Source organism: Mus pahari, chromosome 15 (genome assembly GCF_900095145.1).
Source record: "Mus pahari chromosome 15, PAHARI_EIJ_v1.1, whole genome shotgun sequence".
NCBI lineage: Eukaryota > Metazoa > Chordata > Mammalia > Rodentia > Muridae > Mus > Mus pahari.
Genome location: NC_034604.1, coordinates 35,315,338 through 35,334,664, shown reverse-complemented (window position 1 = coordinate 35,334,664; position 19,327 = coordinate 35,315,338). Strand labels below are relative to the sequence as shown.

The following is a 19,327-nucleotide window of genomic DNA, read 5'->3' as shown; positions in this document are numbered from 1 at the left end:
ACAGCCTCATTTCTTCTATTTTATTCAATGTAGTGCACATCACAGGCATTCAAGAAGTCTTGATTGTTTATGATTATGGCATTTTCAGTGTTTCTGGGGGAATCTGGCAACACATAGATTTAGTCAGTGGGAATCTGAAGATGTGTCACAACAGGACTTAAAGAGATAAATATATAATTAAAAGCTCTTTAAAGGAAAAATAAGTCTTTCAGAATCCTCTTTGCTCTAAGTACAAACTATCTCTGGGGCCTATGTTATATATTTTTGTCTTGTTTGAAAGATAATTTAAAATAAAGTTTTTCGAGACTTCTATAGAAATATTATTCGGCTGGAATCCATTCACCCTGGGCATATTCATAACATAATACATTCTAAATTTTAATAAATGTACATTGGGTACACACAAGACCAGAAAGAATACACTACTTATGATTCCCTTACATAGCATTGTGGCTTCTTAAGTGCTGTTAAGAGTACTATTTCAATTGATTCTCTAAAAACTAAGAGAAGCTATCTGCAAAGTATTATTTCCCTCAGATAAATAACTGAAGTTCTCCCAAGGGCTTCCTCAGTGTGTCCTTTCAGCCTTCCTGTGTTTGTTCCTCTCATAGCTCTGAGATTATCATGACTACCAATGATCATCCACCTATATCTCCTCTTTGGACTACAAGATATTTGTAGGAAAGTTTCTGATTTATCCCAATTATCTCCCTATGTGACTGGCATCAGGAGTGCACTCAAGGACCATTTATAGAATATTGAGTTGTGTGGGGAAACCTCAGATTGGTACTGAAAGATGTTCCAAGAGAGTGTAAATTAATTTTATTGGATAAAGGCAAATGATTCCTTCTAAGAGAAAACACAGTTATGAATGAGTCTGATACAATGTGATCCCAGGGGAAGGATGAAGCATATCTCCAAGATGACTAAATGAACTAATAGAGAAGAAAGGAGCATGAGACTAAGCTTCATTCTTCATTGATGGATGGACCATTTTCAAGCTCAAATCTATTGCTCTTACACTTCCTCCAAAGAAGTGTAGGAATGATGAATACTGACCTAAAGTAACCAAGCAAAGCTGAGCAGAAGCTCATAAATCAAATTACTTGTGTCATACTGATGCTTAGCATGATAACAACTTAATAAAAGCCTATTGGTTGGTACATTCCTGGAAATTTTCAAGAAGACAGTAGAAGTCCAATGTGAAGTATTCCCCTTTCTTTTAGCTATGATATAATGATCTTACTCTCCTGAGTTGAGAACCAACATCCTGTTGTCGGTTCCTGACTCTTTCAGCATCTCCTTCTCTGGGTCTATGGCCATCTGGATGCATAAACATCACCTTTAATTTCAGAATAGCAAAATGTTGACAGAATTGAAGGTATTTCAGAAAGCTGGCAGAGGGTTTGTTCTCCATAGTGAGACCATCAATTTCTCCATTGGAAAAAATGCTAGGCACTTGTAACAGTGCCTGATGCTAAGCAACCAGTTGTTCCAGGGACTGAGTAGTCTGGAAAGAGCACTAAACAGCAACTTGAACACAGAATACTGTCCCTGACTCTTCCACACTCTTCAGTGTAACCTTGGGCAAATCATTTGTTTATCTGGTGCTGTCATTTTTCTTCTTTAAAGTGGGCCTAGGCCTTCCAGACTCTAAATTTTGCTGTGAATTTAGCAGTGTATATTGAGGTGGGAATGGGGAGAAAGAACTCTGGGTAATCACAAACAAGCTTTTTGCTTTCAAAATAACCATCAACATGGCTTTTCTGTGTTGTTAAAAAACAAAGGCAAAACAAAATAAAACAAAAACAAAAGTAACCAAGCAAACTAACCAACCAGCAAACAAAGACCTGGCATTGGAATGCAACCTGCTTACAAGTGACAATCTGGGTCAGAAAGGGGGAAATATACATTAATTAAAATAAGAGACTGTCTACAAAGGAGGAGGATTAGGGGAGATCATTCATAATCACTGGAGGGAAAAGTCTCAAAGGAACAATGGCACAAAGTCATTAGTGTTTAACCTGCTTAAATAAAAATAACCAGTAAGTTTGCTTTTTGGACCATCTGCATCTGATGAGTAAAAATTTAAATCCTGGCACCATCTGCTCAACTGGAGTTTAATACTGTATCAATATGCCTAGCCACAATTAAAGTAGTAAGGACAGCAGGCTTATGGCTCAGGATCTAAACACTGACCATTCTTTTTCGGGATAAGAAACCAGAGTCAAGCCATCTTAATCAGAATCTATTTCAGAAGTTGATGTTCACCCCATTAAAACAAAACAGAATCGCGTAACTGGCAGATCCATAAGCAACCAGACTTTTGGACTAAAGGAAAGGTCAAAGAATAGTATGCCAAAGAACCTAGGATATATGGGACAAGCAATGAATATAGGACATCAAAAGAGATTGCATGTTTCTCAGTGTTGAGTTAATCACTGGTACTTAACCGGCATGCCATGGGACTTTTCATTTTGAAACCAGATAAGCCATTGATATGCATGCTCAAGAGGATAGGGAAATTCAAGAACTTGTCTATGAGTGCATGAAGACCTGAGCTTGATCCTCAGATCCCACATGCAAAAGCTGAATGCTGTGGCATGCATTTGCCAGCTCAGCCGTGGGGAGCGTGGGGAGGAGGAAATAAGTGAATGCCTTGGGCTAGCTGGCTGGCCAGCCTAACCTAATTTATAGAGTCTAGACCAGTGGGAGACCCTGCCTCAAAAAAAAAAAAAAAAAAAGGTAAACAGTACCTGAAGTTGACCTCAGACCTCCCCACACATACACCTTTGTACAAACATGTACATCCCAAACACATTTGCATTCCCTCACAAACATATAAACACGTGCATGTGCATGTTTTTGAACCCATACACAGATATACAAACAGGTCACAAATGCTTATGCACACCTGCATACTTGCTTTCACATATATGCACACACAAACATACCACCATACACATGTATATATACACATAATACACACCATTCATATGCATACACATACACAAAAATACCCCACATCTTTGCACATATAAATAGAACTGTACACATATGTGCATCCACACACCTACACACACATCCCACACAGAAAGCCACAGTCTAGTGCTGAGACAGCTTACATATGTAATAGATCCTTAAATTTTGAGATTTTCAATATCATTTTACCTAGTTTAGTGGTCTTACTTTACAAATAAAGAAACTGAGGCCCACAAGGCTAATTAATATTTCTTAATTAACTTATCCAATTAATAGAAATCTCTTTCTCCGAGACCCAATATTTGTCTGATCATGTTTCCCACACCAGTTAAATGCATCTGCCACAGCTGTCCCCTCCTGAGAATATGTCGATTTATGATATGACATGACTCTATTCCAGACATGCCAGATTATCCACCAGTTCCTCAAAATTTTATAAAGCAGTCTCCAAGGCCTATATCTCTACATGCCATTCCTTCTATTGGGGTAACTCCCACCCAATCCCAGACCCCCATTTACCAGGCCAACTGCTAATCACCTTTGGAAACCTAGCTACATACTGCCTCTACTCCAGCACTTTTCCTAAGTCTTCTCACCAAACACACTGGATTTTACTATCTACATTTTAATTTTGCTCTCAGATGTAGCACTAATCAATATCTGAAAATTACATGTATTTGTGATTCTTTTCTCCAAAAATCTACCAGTACTATACAGGTTTTGATATATATAATTCTATGCGTCTTCAGCATCTAACAGTGGCTAGCATGCAGAAGGTCTTGGTAAATGCTTTGCTGGCTAATGACATCAAACACATAACAAAACATTGCCAAGGTATGCACCTTTTTTTTTTCTAATTTCTAGATTCCATACACTGAGAGTAACTGTAGTATAAAAGTGTTGTAGTGAGGATTGGGTCAATGGCCCTAAAGCACAAAGTGATGAAACAGAGAACAGAAAAGAAGAGAGAAGGACATTCAAGTTTTCACATTATTTAAATTCCTATGGTGGACTTTTTTCTTTAAAAATAAAAAAAAGTAATTGCATATTTAAAATGCCTTCATAGGGAACGAGTCTTATTCAGATAGGAATAGATTTTCAATATGGAATCTCAAAAGGCACATCAGAAGGTTGATAAGCTATAAAGAACATTTTAATATAACTTTCTATCTCCAGAGCCCTTTGAAAATCTTGTTTATATCATAGTGATGGACAAGTACACATTCCACATGTCTACACTCTAGGAGCCATGTGTCCGTGGTGTTTAAGTGTAATGTGACAGATGCTAACATTTACTAAGAGCTTAGTTTGCTATTTTGAAATCATCACTTCACCTATTATTCTCACTAACTCCCTAAATGAGGACTGTCATGACTGTCTATAGACGAAGAAACTGAATAATCAACGGTCTAAGCAATGTACATCTATATGCATGGGCAGACACCAAGTGTGTAGGAGACCGATGACTTGAACCCAGTTGTCCTGACTCCATGCCCAACTGAAGTTTAACTGTGAAAGTAAAAAGTCCAAACAGGGAAGGGAAGTTAACCGAAGAGGGAAGATACCAACCTCCTCTTCACCATGGATGGGGAAGCCATACTTTGGGAGAAGAACACAGACCCTCCAAAGAAGCAAAAAGTATGAAACCTAATGAGCACGAGTTATGAGGAATGCATTGCTTTCAAAGGTGGAAATGACAAAATCAGCACATCCTGCTTCACACACAGGAACAAGATTATCATCCGTGCAAAATGATTATGCCTAAAAGCATAAGCAAAGAGCACTTTATTCATCACCTGGGCATGCTTGACTATTTTTGCAGACTAGACATTGAGTTCAGCCTTAGTGAGTCTAGTGAGTGTATTTCCAGGCAATCGTTTATTTATTGCTTATTGGAAGGCTTTTTAGCTTTCATCTACAAGATACGGAGTTAGTGATGTATTTCTTTTTCAGCTGGGGGGGGGGGGGCAAGGCCTCTTTGAGTATAGATTGGTTTCTATTCTACGGAAGCAATTCATTTTCAAACCATGATAACTTTTATATGCAAACTAAGGATACTGCAGTGTGTATGCTTATACCACGTATACAGTTCCCCACATAGTGATTTATACCATTTCAAATATTTTCCTATAACAGCATCTTTTGCAATATATTTAACAACTCAGCAAGGTAGGTTCTGGAATTGTTTTCTCTGTCTCTGTTCCTGTCTCTATCTCTCTGTCTATCTCAGTCTCTCGGTCTCTCTCTCTCTCTCTCTCTCTCTCTCTCTCTCTCTCTCCTTTCTCTTTCTCTCTCTGACACTCTCTGTCCCTCTCTCTTTCCCCCCTCCAAGATCTAACACACCGCTACCCTGTACCTTGTTCAGGTTCATAATGCTAGTAGCAGGCACAACCAGACAGAACTATTTAACCTTCTGAACCTTCTCCCTACACTACTATTCTCATTTGTCTTTAGAATTAAGAAGATAAGCTTGTTCATAAATTGCTTTTATTAGCCCAATATTAGTGATGTTATCTAAATAACTTGTAATAGCTGGGATAGGGATATTATGGGTGGTAAAGATGGTATGATTTAACTAAACCAACTTGTATGGTTTTTTTTTTAAATGAAGCTTTTCTATACCACACATCTTACAAACAGAACACAAACAAAAAGCTAGAACATGAACTGTCCTTTATGGAATGAAACCAGGGCATTGAGACTGAAGACTTGAGCCTCTTCCCAGTAAGGAGGTTTGAACAATCCATCCTGACTTTGAAGCTGGAGCCTCCAAAGGGCAAAGCGTCTCATTTTCTCTCCATCCCTGGGACTTGCCTGCTGACACAGCACCTGCTTGGCATTGGGTGACTGGGACTCAAACACTCCTGTCCAAAGCAAGCTGCAATAATTGACGATTCTACTCTTTACAACGGACCTTTCCCTCCTGCTGTTATGTTTTTTCCCTCCAAGCAGAAAATATTTGCCATTGTGCTTTAATCCTGGGAGACTTTTGTCTGGTAAATAATATGGTTTCCTAGGTACAAGGCAGATATTGTACAAAATAAATGGTGAACACTAATTTGTGCCTTTTTATTCTTCCCCTTCCCTGGAATTGACTGCTAAGGCAAGAAGGGATTTATCTTCACCAGATAAAACCAGTCAGTGCAATTCAAACACCTGGACAATTCCACCTTATCTTCCTCCAGTAAGCTGGGGCCTTTTATGTCCATTATCTCTCCTGTTTATAGATCTAACGGGTCTAGAACAAGGCAAAGCCTAGTGTACAATGGATTCCAGTTAGGCACAGATAATGTAATAGCAAGGTCCTTCTGGGACCAAACACTGATGGATGAAATTTGAAGTCTTTATCACAAAATTCTTTGTCTTCTCTGATAAAATAAAGAGAGGAGTGGAGAAGGAAGAGGAAGCTGTGAGGAAAGCTGGCAGGTAAGCCTCAGATATCTCTTTTCTTCTTTTTTTCTTTTGCTCAGGCTTAGTGAGTAAATTCTGGAAGGTAAGACTTCTGGCTGACTCTAAAGCTCAAATGCAGAGCTGAGTGTGATGGAGTCAAGGGCTCAGGATGTTGATTTCACTGTAGTAAAACAATGGCTTGAAAAACAATAGAACCAGAATTTCCATTCTGATTAAAGGAAAAAGTGAAGGATCACAACTCTCATCTCAGCCTGTGTCCCTGTGTCTACAAGGACAACAAAAGGCATAGCTTGAGATTGATGTCACTACTTAACAGCTAATAGGTGTCCTCTAGGTACGCCCATTTATGGAATACCATACAAGTTAGGTATCTACCAAACACTTACCAAACTCTAAAAGACAGTTATATATGATTGAGAGACAATAAGTAAGAGACAATTGCCCTGACTGAAACAAAAATTCCCTATTTTTCCCCCTTCTATTGTAAGAATTCAGGTCTGCTTATAGATTTGTATGTTATACAGGCATGGGCAACTTGAGACTCCTCAAAATGAGACCATGCATACCCATCCTTTTCAAAGCCATAATCACTAGACACATGTGGCTATTATGCACATGAAATAAGGCAAGTTTCAAGAATGTAATGCTTATGCTTTGGTTATGACTTTAACTTAAAAATTGAAGCACTTGCTAGGCAGTCGTGGTGTACACCTTTAATCCCAGAACTCAGAAGACAGAGCCAGGCAGATCTTTGTGAGCTCAAGGCCAGCCTGGTCTACAAAGCAAGTTCCAGGACAGCCAGGGCTGTGATACAGAAAAACTCTGCCTCAAAAGACTAAACCATAAACTGAGGCCGGTGGCCCCTGGCACATATATAGTACAGGTCTGCCGGATCTGGCTTCAGTGGCAGAAGATGCGCCGAGTCCTCAAGAGATTTGAGGCCCCAGGGAAGGGGGAAGCCTGTTGGGGGGAGCACCCTCTAGGAGACAAGGGGGAGGAGGAATGGGATGATGAACTGTGGGATGGGGACTGAGAAGGAGGACAATGACTGGAATGTGACTAAATAAAATAATTAAAAAAATAAAAAGTAATGTCAGCAAGTTTAATAAAAAATTAAAGCAATTGAGTACTAAAACTATGTTAATTCTTTTCATTATTGGGTTAAATCCTTTTATTACCATTAATTTTATTATACATTTTCCTTTCCTGTGGTTACTATAAAATATAAAATTAAATATATGGCTTATTGCAGGTTTCCAATGACTTCTTCAAGACTACAGATTCTACCTTTGGGGAAAAAATTGACTACAGATGTTATCAAAGGTTACTTGCTCTCCAGAACAAAAAAGATTATTATTTGGTAGCCTGGCCTTCTGGAAGCACAGAGAGATTGGAAGGACAGGCTACAAACCAGGCTTGAGAATGTCATAACCTACGTCCCAGCTCCACCTTTCACTAGCTAGCTGTGTGACCTTGGACAATTTGCTTTGTTGCTCTGAACTCATAACTTTTCATGCTCTAGTGGAGGACAGCAACAGCACCTAAGGGCTCAAAGACATAGAAGACATAGAAGATGTCATTTGAACATTGTTGGGAACATGCGTAATATTCCAAAAACATGTTTAAGCCCAATTGTGATATCTCATCTCATAAACTCATGCCAAGAATAGCATATCTTCTAGCAAACTATCAGCAGAGAGTAACTCCCTCGTTTAATGGAAGAGCTGCTAATATAACCAGGAATCTCAGACCTTTCTGTATATGCTATTTCAATATCTAGAAACTCGGCCCCAGACACGACTTAAGGTGCAGCAGAAAATGTGGAACAACTATTGTCACCATGTTTGCAACCAACCGTTGGACTGAGCTCAGGGGTCCCCCAATGGAAGAGTTGGAGAAGGGATGAAGGATTAAGGGGGTTTGCAGCCCCATGGAGGGAGCAACACTGTCAACAGACCAGACCCCCCAGAGCTCCCGGGGACTGGACCACCAACCAAAGAATACACATGGAGCGACCCATGGTGCTGGCCGCATATTTGGCAGAAGATGGCCTTGTTGAAGAGGAGAGGGAGGAGAAGAGAGGCCCTTGGGGCTGAAGGTGTTTGATGCCCCAGTGTAGGAGAATGCCAGGGTGGGAGTCTGTGGGTGGGGGAGCACCCTCATAGAGGCAGAGGGAGAGGGATGGGATAGGGGTCTCTCAAGGGGAGAACTGGAAAGGGGAAAACATTTGAAATGTAAATAAATAAAATATCCAATCCAAAACAAAAAAACAAAATGCAACTGCTGTTAGATACATTACATCCATGGGCAATGATTTAAGCTAACATTCATGTCTCACTAAACGTGTGTGTGTGTGTGTGTGTGTGTGTGTGTGTGTGTGTGTGTGTGATGCACTCTATCACTAGAGCAAAGACTTGTAGAAAACACGAGCCACAAACAAGAAATGACAATATTAGTATGAATTTGAAATCATTGAGGAGGTGGAGGCAAGAACTGAGAGGAATTAGGGGAGAGGAAAATACAAAAAAATATATTGTATAAAATTCTCAAATGATATGTAAAAACACTATAAAAAATCCACTTAAAATAACATAATATTTCTATATTAGCTTCTCTATTGCTCTATCTATCTCACTAATGTAAGCGACATGAGACAGAGAAACTTTGTTCATGCTCAGATAGAGAATGGTTGCTCAATAAATATTCATCAAATAAATGAACAAAGACAAAGACTCAGTAAGGCTTATAGCTAAAAAGAGGAAATGTGTGAGAATAGGTCTACGAAATATGTCCAGCACCATATACATTTTAAAGTGTTATAAAAGCACCAAACAATAGTGATGTCACCTAGATGAGAATTAGCAGAAGGCACAGACAGGAATGTTTCGAAGCTCCTAGCCCCTACCAGGACCACTCCCATCCAGGATGAAGGCTGACAGCCTAACACATTGAGGAGAGTCTTCACTATCTGTTCTCTATCTGTTCCCCACCCTTACATACAACTTGTGAGGTTCAAAGAACATGCTGTGCTCTGTCAGTTTCCATGCCATGGTCCTAGCTTATGCCTCTCCCTCAATACTACTTCTTGTATAATGTGTCTAACAGACTCATTCTAGTCTATATGACCTTGCTAAATATTTGCTACCTGGGAATAGACTTCAACTTCTCTGATCATTCCACATAGTAACTAAATATGTTCACTCATTTTCTTAATGCCTGCACCATTGCTACATTTTAAATAGGTTCCATACAGGTATTCATAATAAATTCCTGAAATCATGCAAAAGATGTAGCTATATAAAATCTAACCTATAGACGTCTACCGTTTATAACTGGCATTTCCTAATGAGAAACAAGTAAACAGCATGCCTAATTACATTGCTTTCTCTAGACTGTATCTTTGAAATATACTTCCCACAATTTGTACATTTTTAAACTATGGTTTTCTTTTCTTCCTAATTGAAAATTCACCCAACTGGCAAAAATCCAATGATATCCACTTTAAAGCTAAGGATTTTCCTTTTCAGTTTGCATGAAGATTTCCATCTTTGTCTCAATTATATTAAATTCATGAGATATTAGATCCAAATCACCAATATCTGCACAATCATTCTCAACTCTCTACTCATTTTTCATAACATAATAAGGAGAGAAGCCATAAAATATTGAAATTCTTCAAACACTTTTGTGTTGGCATAGGTAATGATAACTAAAACTGAATGCCTTACAGAATGTTTATCTTTATGTCCCTGAAGCACAGACCAGTGTTTAGAAATCTTCTTTGGAAGGTGCTTGAGTAAATCAACTTTTGGGTTCTAGTGGTGCAACTTAGAAATGGAAGGCATGGCTAGAATTTGGGAGGGGCTGGTGGCAATACCTAGGATTTAAACAATAAATAATAAATCCATAATACATAAATAAATTATCCAATCAAATAATTGGTAAATGATAAATTGAGTAGACAACAAAAATAACAAAATAAAATATTTACCCCCCCCCAACTCCTTTAATTGTTCATGGCATAGGGACAACAAAGCATATCATTATTCTAGAGCCACAGTGTACAGTAGGCAAAAGATGCATTCCAAAGGACAGACTCAAATACTAACACTGAAATCCCCTAGTGTGGGGAACTAGTCCTAAACAGACCCTGACCTTCTATTTTGCTCTCTAAAATGAGAAGTAGAGTCGTTATGAGAATAATTTTGGTTGCTTACAGTGCATACAGAGATGAGCCAACTCTTCAATCCTTTAATCACTCACTTGCATAGCCATACCTATGCCAAATTAATACCTTGACTATGATTAAGTACAAGTGTCAACAGTTTGCCCCCTCCAGCTCATTTTACCCAGCACTTGGTTCTGATAATAGTTTTTATTTTTTTAATTACTTTATTTTTTACACTCCATATTCCATTCCCTGCCCCGCCATCCACCCTCCAACTGCTCTACATCCCACATATCCTCCCCACCACCCTTGTCTCCACGTGGATGCCCCCACCCCCACCTGACCTCTAAACTCCCTGGGGCCTCCAGCCTCTTGAGGGTAAGGTGCCTCATCTCTGAATGAACACAGACCCAGAAGTCCTCTACTGTATGTGTGTTGGGAGTCTCATATCCTCTGGTGTATGCTATTTGGTGGTCCAGTGCTTGAGAGAACGTGGGGGCCCAGATTAATTGAGACTGCTGGTCCTCCTACAGGATTGCCCTTCTCAGGAGCACTCCTCCATTGCTGGTGGGATTGCAAACTGCTACAACCACTCTGGGAATTAATCTGGAGGTTCCTCAGAAAATTGGAAATATATCTACCTGAAAACTCTGCTATACTACTCTTGGGGATATACCCAAAAGATGCCCCACCGTGCCACAGGGGCACATGTTCCACTGTGTTCATAGACAGAAGCTAGAAACAGCCTACATGTCCCACTACAGAAGAATGGATACAGAAAATGTGGTACATTTACACAATGAAATATTACTCAGCTATTAAGAATGAAGACATCCTGAGTTTTTCAGGCAAATGAATGGAACTAGAAAATATCATCATGAGTGAGGTAACTCAGACCCAAAAGGATGTATATGGTATGTACACACTAATAAGTGGATATTAGCCAAAATAAAATAGTACAGAATACTCAAGATATAGTCCAAAGAACTCAAAAAGGTCACCAAGCTGAAGTGGCCAAGTGAGGATGCCTCAGTCCCACTTGGGAGAGAGGAGAAAGCAATCACAAGTGGGGAGAGAGGGAGGGGCTGGGAGGGAAAGTAGACAAGAAGGTAGTAGGGGGAAAGGGGAACGTGATCTGCTATTGGGTGAGAAAAAAGGACTGAAGCCCTGAGGGCCAGCAGAAAGAATGGAAACAGGCAACCTCGGGAAACAGCACTCAGATCTATAGAAGTCTTTGACCTCATGAAAGTCTCTATTCAGGTTGGAGAGATGGCTCAGTGGTTAAGAATATTGACTGCTCTTCCAGAGGTCCTGAGTTCAATTTCCAGCAACTACATGGTGACTCACAACCATCTACAATGGAATCTGAAGCCCTCCTTTGGTGTGTCTGAAGAGAGCAACAGTGTACTCATACATAAAATAAATAAATACATCTAAAAAAAAGAAAAGAAAAGAAAAGAAAGTCTCTATTCTATTGATCCTACAGCTTTTCATTGTCTCTTATTTCTTTCAAATATTATCTTTCTTAAACAACTTAAACTCAATGATCAATAATTTTTTTAAAATGTCTCATGTATACCACTAACTCTTCTGCTCAGTTCTCTGAGCCTAGCCAGTGGTCCTGGGTTTATCTGAATCCGTATATAGGCTGTATGCATCCAGATGGAAAACTTCAAAGAAACTGATCAACCATACTGAACAAGGTCACTTTAAAATATGAGTTCACCTAGAAAGAAAACTATAGTATGTATTCACTTTCAATCAAATATTAATTAAGTGAATGATGATCAGGCTTCAATCCACAGACCCAGAAAATTAGGTAAAGAGTCACACTCCGGGGAGGGGGTGGCAGGGAACACACGGAACTCCCTGGGTAGGGGGAATACAATAAATCTTGTGGGTGGACTGGGGACAGGTGGGGACAGGATTGGAGGGGATAAGATGAGGGTGGAGGGAAAGAATGCAGGGTGTGACAGCTGGAATTAGAGAGCAAGTGTCAGGGTGAAAAGCTAATGCAGTGGAAACCTCCTGGAATCTATGAAGGTAGCCCTAGGGAGGAGTCCTAGTAATGAAGAATACGGAGTCTAAACTGGCCATCTTTTGTAGACCAGCAAGGCTTCCAGTGGTGGGACTTAGGTGCATTTAGTTGAAGTATTTGTCAGGGCAGGTGGGGGGGGGGGTCCCATGAAGATCCCTAAACAACCTAGACCAATGATAAGACAGAGGGTCTTAAGTTGACACCAGGGCTCTATGAAGACAATATCTACACTGCTCATTGAGGGTAGAGAGGTTGGACTGATACTTGCATGGAGTTCTCAGGTTATGGAAAGATATATATATATATATATATATATATATATATATATATATAGAGAGAGAGAGAGAGAGAGAGAGAGAGAGAGAGAGAAGGGAGGATCTGTGTGTATACATATAGATTTATATATTGAATATAAATATAATATATACTGTCATAAACTAATAATAAACCCTGAATGCCCTCCATCCCCTTGCCTATTTCTCCAAGGGTATCTATCATTTTAGCTACATTTCCTCTCTTGCACTTGAACTATCTTGTACTATTTTCCCCGAGCTATGCACTCATTGCATCAGCATGCACACTGTATCATCTCCCATCTTAAAGCATTTGCTCTTACTCTTACTTTCTCTTGTCTCATCTAAGTTCTCTATTTTATTTCCTAGTACTGTGGGCACTCATTTCTCCAGGTTCCGCTATTCCTGTTCTCTCTTTAAACATTCCAAAGAAGCTTTCTACCTAACCAGCTGACCAGAATGACTGAAATCAAAGTCACCAGTGACTTCTGTATTGGCATGTAAAGGCCGTCACGCCTCAAATAAGTCACCATCATTAGTATGTGAGTGAATTAGTCAGACTCTCCCCAGTTCATCATCCCCTCCTGTGTTTTATCTCTGGGTGTTTGACTCTCCTCTCTCCTTGCCAAGCATGGCCTCTGGGCTCCTTCTTCAGTATTCTTGCTACTCTCATTCCGTTTCTTCAAGTTTGTATGGATGACTACCAAATTGGTATGTTAAGCCCAGCCTCACTCTTCAGAGTAACTGGCACATATATCTAACTTACTATTTGATATATCAACATGAATGTCTAATAAAGCAGAGCCTGAGTTCCTATTGTGATCTCCAATCCTTGCTTTTCCTTCAGTCTACCTCTTCTCCATTGGAAATGACTCCAGTTGGCCATGTGACTTAACCCAAAATGACTTTTTGCCTTATAGCACAGCCACATCCAGAGTCCAGCCTCTCTCATCTCTACCACCCCCTTAACCGCAGGAAGCCATTACCAACTCAGAACTGGATGACTCTCCATTCTCCTAGGCATCGTTTTGGGAGTCTTTCTTCTTGTAGCTCCATCATTTGAAAGTTGCAGCCCGAGTGAAGAAAACATAAGCCAAATTTCCTGTGCCACACAGCGAGCAGTCTATCTGTTCAGAGCTCTGCAGTAGTTACCTATGGCATCCAGAGGTTAGAAGTCTGCAGTCTGGCCCCCAGGTACCTCCTTGCTTTTGTTTTCTTCTGTCTCCCTTACCTGTTCCAGCTACTATACCACTATAAGCTCTTTCCCTAACAGACCCAGTGCTCTCTCACATCTGCAACTCAGTGCATGGTTTTTCTTTAGACTGTTGAATGTTCTACAACTTGAAGATGTATACCTTATCATTTTTAACCATCACCACCATACAATGGTGACCTCCAAGCCTTCTCTCTGAAATCAGTGTGTACCACTGTTCTAGTTTGCTTTTCTGATGCTGGGATAAAACACTAACCAAAACCAATCTGGTTTAAGTTCCCAGGTCATAATCCATCTGTCACTGAAGGAATCCCATCCATGAACCTAGAGGCAAGAACTAAAGCAGAGACCATGGAGGAATGTGGCTTGCTGGTTCACTGAGTCTCCTGATCAGCTACCCTTCTTACAGAACCGAGGATTATCTGCTGAGCAGGGCCACACTCTCTGATTGGTCTAGCACTTCTTTCATCAATTAGCAACCAAGAAAATGCTCCCATAGACATGTCCAAAGCCCATTCTAAGGAAGGCAATTCCTCAATTTAGGTTCCCTCCGCCCAGGTGGCTACAAGTTTTAACAAGTAGACAGCTAAAGCTAACTATGGTAACAACCAACATACCATACCTTGATTCTCATGTTTATATTTATATACCACATTTTCCTTATCTATGCTGCTTAATACCTATCTCACATGACAGACAGAGAGACAGATGACAGAGAGATAGACACATACACACACACACACACACACACACCCTAAAACATAAGTTCTTGCAGAAAGTTATATTTATTTGATCCAACACTGAATTCTGTTTGATATTGAAGAACTGTTTAAATAAAATGTTAGATAAATGGCTTTGCATAAATCCTTTCGTATAAATCCTTGCAGAAAAAAAAAAAAACTACCCCTAAAAATATTGGTTATTATTGTGAAAGCATGCAAGCACGGCTTCCGTTTCCTCAGAATCAACTTCATAATTATCCCAGGCTCAGTCTCACAGTGGACAAAGAAAGAGACCCATTTTATCATGAACTCCCAAGACTTGGGAGTGAGATGGTTTAAGATAGCCAACTGATTTGACACTCGAGAGTCAGGTTTTCTCTTTAGTGGTTGATTGCAGCATGGTTGTAGTAATACACTGACCTCTAAAGCAGTGAGAACTACTATAAACATAACAGAGAGAGAAGCGAGTTCCCTGCTAACTCCCTAAGCACAAACTAGGCAAGCTACTAAACAAGAAGTTAATTTTGCAGTATAGTCTGTGATTTACACTTTCAAACTAGTTGAGTCAAATATGCTATTCTCCAGAGGGTCATCAGTGCTGCTGTGTCCTACATCAGAGTTCATCTGGTTCCTCTGTTCATACTGGATCTACAACTAAAGTGTGCTATATGCCATTTTGGGGTGTGTGTGTGTGTGTGTGTGTGTGTGTGTGTGTGTGTGTGGTGTGTGTGTGTGTGTGTGTGTGTGTGCGCGCACACGCGCGCGTGTGCGTATACCAAGACAGAAGAAACCTTCTATAGTGGCTTTTGCCTAATGCATTTGTACTTGTGTGTTGTGTCTGTTATTTTTACTTAGATATTCGATGGAGTCGGGGAAAATATGACCTCGCCACGCTCCATTTCAGATGTTTTCTTACGTCTTTTTTTGGACTATGAAATCTTGTGCCTCTTTTGCATGTGTGGCACCTAGAAAAATCAAATCCATAAAAATAATGCTATGTGGGAGTCTCTGGAAGAAGAGACTGTATCCCAGAAGCTCTGTCTGTGTGGGTAACTGAGGACAGATTCGCAGACTTGGGCTCAATCTGGTTTAACTTTTCTGAAGCTAGAGCATGTCCCCAGAGAGCATGTTCATAGACTTGAAATGTGAACGCGAAGAGCGAAGGAAATCATCTGTGTTGAACACCTTCTATCATCCACACCCCCCACTGCAGACTTTAGGTGGGATTCTCGCTGAATGTAGGGAGGTGGTTCCCTTGAATAGCTATTCGTCAGCCCTGAAAATGCAGCACTCCATCTGGTATTTCTGTGGTGGTTATGGCATGACTTACAAATACCAGAAGAACGATCAATGGTCAAGGCAATTAAAATTTGAGTTATGTTTATGCCAGTTATCAGATGGCAAGACAATGATATGCATTAGAAGTACTGCCCAACCCAAATCTCCTAGTCAACTATTAACTCATCAGTGATATAAACTAATGAACTTTGCTCAGACATAAAGCCATATAGATGCTATATGATCCATCTACATAGAAACCCTTCAATGTAGGAAATACTGATTACAAATATGATCTATGATAAACTTAACTTCTCTGAACCTCAGGGTCTCATTGTAGAGGTTTTGTTAGGATCTAATGAGAAATGTTTCATATAATATATGATATAAAGTTCAATAAAATGTACTTATGACCGTTGTTAACATCTGAGAATTTATATGTGTGCTAGTGTGTAACCTTTATTTCTATCTGAACTCGAGACTTCAATAGGCAGGTAAACTAGATTTCATCTGTTTGTTTTCATGAATACTTTCTTTCCCATAACAAATAAACAAATTACCAAGGCAAATCTGTGGTGGCAAGAAACTGTTCTTGTTATTTTTATATATACAAATATGGCTGGTAAGAGGGGCTATGTTCAAATACCTCCCTCAACAGACATTTTGTTTGTTTATAATCAATTCTGAATATAAAAAGATAGAGAGCAGTTCCATTTTAGCCAGAGATTTTACCATAGTCCCTTAAACTCTTTGCAGAAACTGCATAGTATATTAATCTTATGGAACAATATACACATTTTGGTTTCATTCACAGTACAAAAAAGAATTCCAAACTAGCCCTAGGAGCCATCTTCATGTCTTTCCTTGAATAGAAGTAGTCACCACTGCCTGTGTTGCTGTAAATACACATTTAAGATGAATAAGTAAGTTTTCATTGACAAATGTCAAAGACAAAAGCAAATTAACTTTGTTTTTAATTCTTCAGCTTCTTTCATTGATTTCCTATAGATTCTGTCTAACAACTAAGCCTGTATCAAATGAAGATGAATCTAATAAAAATGCAAAATGAAAATTTTTCAAAAGAGGAAACCCCATCATTCGTTTGGAGTATCAACTCATGTTTCTTCAAGCCAAATACTGTTGTTTCTGTGTTTCCTAGAATTTTCCCAAAGGCAGAAAAAGGAAAAAGGCAGGGACTGGTATGATAACTTACATTCATTTCTCATTTCAATCAAAATTGTACCACTAAAAAGATTATGCACGTTGGCTTTTGCCCAGGACTTCATTTCAAGTCTGGTGACTCAGAGGAAACTGAGTCATAAAATTATGATATCCCCCTCTACCCAGCCAGGAAACTCTGAATCTGTAAATCCAGTTGGTCCCCTGCTGTCCTAGTTTGCTTTTTGTTGTTGTTATAAAACACTGATCAAAACCAACTTTTAAAAAAGGATGGCTTACAGGTTGTAGTCCATCATGAAGAGAAGCCAGAGCAGGAACTCTAGGCAGGAACGTGGAGGTAGGAACTAAAGCAGAGGTCATGAAGGAACATATGGCTGGTTCACTTGCCTCAGAGTGATATCACCTAGGATGAGCTCTTCTATTTCAACTATAAATCAAGAAAATTGCCCAGAGACTTGCATAAAGATCAATGAGATAGAAATATTTTCACAGCTTAAGCTTCTACTTCCAGATGATTCTACCTTGTGTCAAATTGACAAAAATTAACCAGCACATTCCTCAAGTATGACAGATACACTTCAAGTTCACACCCAATATTATGGCTTATGGAGGTTGGCAAGGGACCCAGACTCATAGCTGCTTTACACAGTATGATCATTACACAAATAAATGAAAGAAACAAAGGGTACTCTGTATATTTTAACTATACATTAGTCAATCTTAAACAATAAAAGCACTAGTATTATGGTTCTATCGAAGCCTATTTGCCTATTTCTGACAACTGATGTTTAAATGCTTCTTCGATTTCAAAAGTAACAAATTTAATTTCTCCTTGGCTGTAGCTTCTTGTCTTTGAGACTGTTTTAGATGTTTAGTCAAACTATGATAAAAATCTGCCTTAATGACAAACATCTAATCAAGCAACATAATCATTTAACACATGCCATGTTATTCTGACTCTTTTATGAGACAACTAAAATGGTACACTGTTCATGTCATACATTTAAGGTCTCTGAAGGTTAGAGAGGTTATGTAACCTTTCAAAGTAACTATCCCCACTTCTGCACTCCTGTCCACATACTAAGTCCTCTCTCTCCCTCCTTCTCCCTCTCTCTCCCTCCCTCTCCCTCTCTGCTGCCCCCCCCCCAGGGTTTAAGTTCCCTTTTTTTTGTCTTTTCATTTTCCTTTTTCTCATTTGTTTTTGTTACGCTAGCCAGAACTATGCCTGTGGAGTGTGTGTGTTTGTGTGTATGTGTGTGTGCGTGTGTGTGTGTGTGTGTGTGTGTGTGTGTATTCATCAGTAACCTTTATATGAAAAGATTATTTATGATAATTTTACATAGTGGAGTGTGAAGAATGAAGACAAACTACCTGCTATGAGTAAAGCATTACATTAGGTGCTAAGGATGGTGAAGAGCTGGACAAATTTACCTGTTGCCTTAATAAAGCTTTCAGAAGAGAAAGATGAAAAGAGAGAGAGAGGGAGAGAGAGAGAATCAGAGAGATGAGAACATGGATAAGCAGCACTATCATGGTAATGGAGTGGGTGATATGCAGATAGCAACTGTGAAGAACCTTCTGCAGTGGTAGACCAGAAGGCCTTTCTATGAAACCACACTAATATTGAAAGAAGAATAAGATTCAGAGAAGTGAGAGATAGAGAGAGAGTGTTTTAGAAGAGGTCGCACAAGTGCAATAATGGAAACTGGCCAGATCTATGAACTGTGGAAAGCCCCAGGGTGGGGAACAGTGCAGATGGCCAAATGCTTTTAGAAGAGATGGGGATGGTGAGCATGCCAGGGGAGCTAGAGGGATGGCTATGTAATTGAGCTGTTCTTCCTTTGAAGCATGAAGTGTGTGCTGATTAGTCCAGAGTGAGACTCAGTGGCTATGAGCTTGGCTTCTGTTCGATCGTGGACAAGGTTCTCTCTAATGGCTTCATTTTTCCATTCTCTTTGTGGATCTAGCATACAAACCAGAAAAGCCTATAAAGGAAATGCAGGGCTCTTAGCTAGTCTGTGGCTGGGGTGGGTCTTCAGTCTC

General features: G+C 39.6%; 1 protein-coding gene across 1 annotated transcript in view; it reads right to left on the bottom strand.

The window, feature by feature from the left end:
* The window catches only part of Kctd16 (potassium channel tetramerization domain containing 16), a 274,370-nt gene that overhangs the window by 242,515 nt on the left and 12,528 nt on the right, over positions 1-19,327 (bottom strand). The window lies entirely within an intron of this gene.